General features: G+C 38.7%; 1 long non-coding RNA gene across 3 annotated transcripts in view; it reads right to left on the bottom strand.

The window, feature by feature from the left end:
- The window catches only part of LOC144202695 (uncharacterized), a 5,318-nt gene extending 3,171 nt beyond the window's left edge, over positions 1-2,147 (bottom strand). For all 3 annotated transcript variants that reach the window (XR_013327530.1, XR_013327531.1, XR_013327532.1), the window contains exons 1-3: positions 2,079-2,147; positions 1,082-1,154; positions 701-768 (exon numbers count right to left, since the gene is read on the bottom strand). This is a non-coding gene — a long non-coding RNA (uncharacterized LOC144202695). The remainder of the gene's footprint in view (positions 1-700; positions 769-1,081; positions 1,155-2,078) is intronic.
- Between the last annotated feature and the right edge of the window lie 1,455 nt (positions 2,148-3,602).

Genomic DNA, 3,602 nt, shown 5'->3' with positions numbered 1-3,602 from the left:
TCGGCCGAAGGCCGACCCGAGAACGCCTTGTGCACGGACAGGTCCCTCCAACATTCTTCCGAACTGCCGAAGGCAGTTCGGAATATAACCTTTTACTGAAAAGTATGACTAAGTGTTTAATATAAATGTAAAAGGTTTTTCTCTTTTTATCTTTCTTCTTGTTCCATTTTCAAGACTACTTGGTTCAGTGATCAGCCAAACGACGGCAGCGGGAAGCGAACCCAGGTCTCCCAGACGGGAGTCCAGTGCACTAACCTCTGCGCCACCAAGTGGCTACACTTCTTCTTAGTAATCATTTGAGTGTCTTGAGAAGAAGTCCACAGAAACAACTAAGTGAAAAAGTGTCACAACCGGGATTCGAACCCAGGTCTCCCAGACGGGAGACAGGCGAACAAACCTCTGCGCCACCTGGGAGCTACAATTTCCTTTGCCATCATTTGAATGTCTTGACTACAAATGCACAGAAACAACTAAGGGAAAATGTTTCCCGACCGGGATTTGAACCCAGGTCTCACAGACGGGAGTCAGGTAAACAAATCTCTACGCCACATCAACCGGCCAAGTATTTTTGTTAATAGGGCGCTCAACTCATTTGACTAGGTGTGCAAGCCACCTCCCTAAGAAGTATAATCCCGCCCCCTCATTCTAATTTGACCTGAAAAGTGATAAATTGGAGGAGGCGGGGAATCCAACAGATTACCTTTAAATTGGTGCTTTACTATTGAGGCCAAGTCAGCCACCTGGTGAAATCTACATCCGCAGGTGAGTCTAAGAAAAACAAAAGAAAATAAGTATTATAAGCAACATGAATGTTTTGTCTTCAGGTGTCCTGACTCTCCACGCTTTGGGAAACATTTTCATTGGAAGACTGTCCATCCCACAAGTCATCCATTTTTGCCTTTGTTACTAATGTGAAAAAATAAAAATAAAAGTACAAAAGCCAAATATCTCTTGTGTTCTATTACGTGACCTTGACTTTGATTTATAAGAAATATTTTTTTTCATTCTAATACGTTTTTGTACGGGGATGTGATTATGCACACGGCCTATGATCGCTGCAACAAGGCGAGATATCACATACCGAGGCAATACGAAGGCGACACGTCAGGGCGGCGCTTCATCCGCAAGGTGGTTGGTCCCAAACCTACTCCATCCTGTCAGAGAGACCACAAGAAAAAAGCCTTACTATACTATGTCGTTTTTTTATAGCCTTATTATACTATGTCATTTTTAAAGAAAAAAAATGCCTTTCTATACATGGTCGTTTTCATTCAAAAAAGCCTTACTATACATAAGGGGTGTCAAACTCCCTTTGGTCTGCGGGCCGAATACAGCTTAATTTGAGATCAAGCGGGCCGGACCAGTAAACTCATTGCAAAATTACACAGAACTCACAATAAGCCAACTTTTTTCCTTTGTATTAGACACTAATACAAATAATTAGTGCAAAGAATGGGTATATTATGAAAATGTTTATTAACAGAATTTTCCTTTTACATTGTGGATAATATATTATGAACAAGAAAACAACATAAGAACATAAATAAATGTCAATTCATGTTGTCTGCACGTACTAAAACACTGCGCCCAGTAGCGGATCATACAAGAACTATACATTTTAAAAGAAAATTCTTTTTTTTTTTTTTGACAATGCAGCTTTCTTCCCCGGGCCGTACCAAACCACCAGACGGGTCTGATCCGGCCCGCAGGCCTTATGTTTGAGACCCCTGCTATACATGGTCGTTTTTATCTAAAAAAAATATACTATACTATGTCGTTTTTTTAAAAGAAAGAAAAAAAGCCTTACTATACATTACCAAAAATATATAAATCAATCAAGTCGTCAGATATCACCAATATTACCGGAGTGTTTTTCTACGGATTTCGTTTTATGACAAAAGGTCTATAAAGGAATTTCGAATTGGGAAAAGTATTCATTGAGTCGTCTTTTCTGTCCTTGTGCGATCTCGGAAACGATTAAAAACACTAAACGCAATTCGATTTGGAGATATTATAACTACAAGTGGAACTAGATCTTTATAGAAGCTTGCAATGTAGAAAACGGGAGCATATCTTACCTTTTCGCCATGCGTCGAGTACACAAAAATCAGCCATCTCTTTTTTCTCTATTGTCTTTTCCGGTCCATTTTACTTCCGTCTCATCAATATGACGTCAATTCGGGGAACGCCCTCGACTTTTTTTCCTTTCTTTTTTTTAATATAATAGTTGGAAATGAACGCCTAGTCTTATGGGATGCTACGCCTTTATATCAAATCAAAAACCTTTATATTGTCATCATACACAGCTGCCAGGTGTACGAACCTCTACGCCATGAAGTGGCCGCACGCAAGGTCTTGAGTACACATGGTTGTTTCTATTTAGGGGGAAAATGATTGACTATTCTCTAATAAACCACTAGATGGCAATGTAATCCCATACAAACATAAATCAGTATACTCTACTTTTTACTGCAAGCAGGGATGCTTTTTTACATAACTGAGTACATAACTGTCAATTTTTCAAAGGCACAATCACAGTCACCCTGACACCCATCTCTCTCAAACACACAAAACAGAGAAGCATTTTAACTTTGCTGACCCATTTATTTTGCATGTATGTATTTCATTTTGAACCAAAAGAAAAAAACAGCACGTACACACCACCATGCACTTGAGAAATGTATTACAAAATAATTGAGAAATTGATGTTGACACCATCTTGATGCTTCTCACTTGGCAATGTTTATTTACTTAATCAATGGTAATTAATAATAATAATAATGAATTAATATTTCTATTTCACCTGTACCAGACACATCTTGCTAAGTACATACTATACAGTTCCCTTTTTTTTCTTCAATATGTACAGTGTATATTGTCACATTCCTTCCATACCATTTGCACTTTTGAACTACTTTTAAGTAGCTTTGTATTTGCCTTTGATCACCAGCACTTGACTCAAAATATAAAGCACCCATTAATGTGACATTCCATACAAGAGCTCTTTTATCTGTCCATTTAAACATAAAAGTCTCCTCTTTGACCACCTGTAAAATTTCCACCTACTGTATATATCAAACATGACCATTTATGGGATTTTACTGAAATATGAATGCTTACAAATAGTTTACTAATGTGAATTTACCTCAGAAGACCCTGTGTAGCCTCTCAGTGTCACATTAGTTACGTGTTTTGTATTAAAGCAAATATAATATCTTCCTCATGACTTAAGGAGAGATTGTGGAGGTTGCAAAGGATGACAAATGGCCATAGCAGGGGTCTGTTTGGATTATCTCTGACTGTGTGCTATAGCTTACTTGCGTAGCTTCAGTACGCATGACAGTTCACAGTTTTTTTCCTTTAGAAGAAAGAAAAGTGTCTGCTTATTGCAAATTTCACAAGCGCTGCACTGCTTCACTCATCAGTAGCAAGATTAATATTGACAGCAACACAGCTATAACGGCTCAGGCTCTGCCAGTAAGATTCAGGTGGATGAGAGTACATAATGCATAGTATAGTATCAAAGGGCATCCCAGATATATATGCTATTTAACAATTTTTAAACCGGGGGGGGGGGGGGGGGGGGGGGGTTTGTTCTACGC

Source organism: Stigmatopora nigra, chromosome 10 (genome assembly GCF_051989575.1).
Source record: "Stigmatopora nigra isolate UIUO_SnigA chromosome 10, RoL_Snig_1.1, whole genome shotgun sequence".
Classification (NCBI taxonomy): domain Eukaryota; kingdom Metazoa; phylum Chordata; class Actinopteri; order Syngnathiformes; family Syngnathidae; genus Stigmatopora; species Stigmatopora nigra.
The sequence above is the reverse complement of the archived record's forward strand: the minus strand, read 5'-3'. Positions and strand labels throughout refer to the sequence as shown.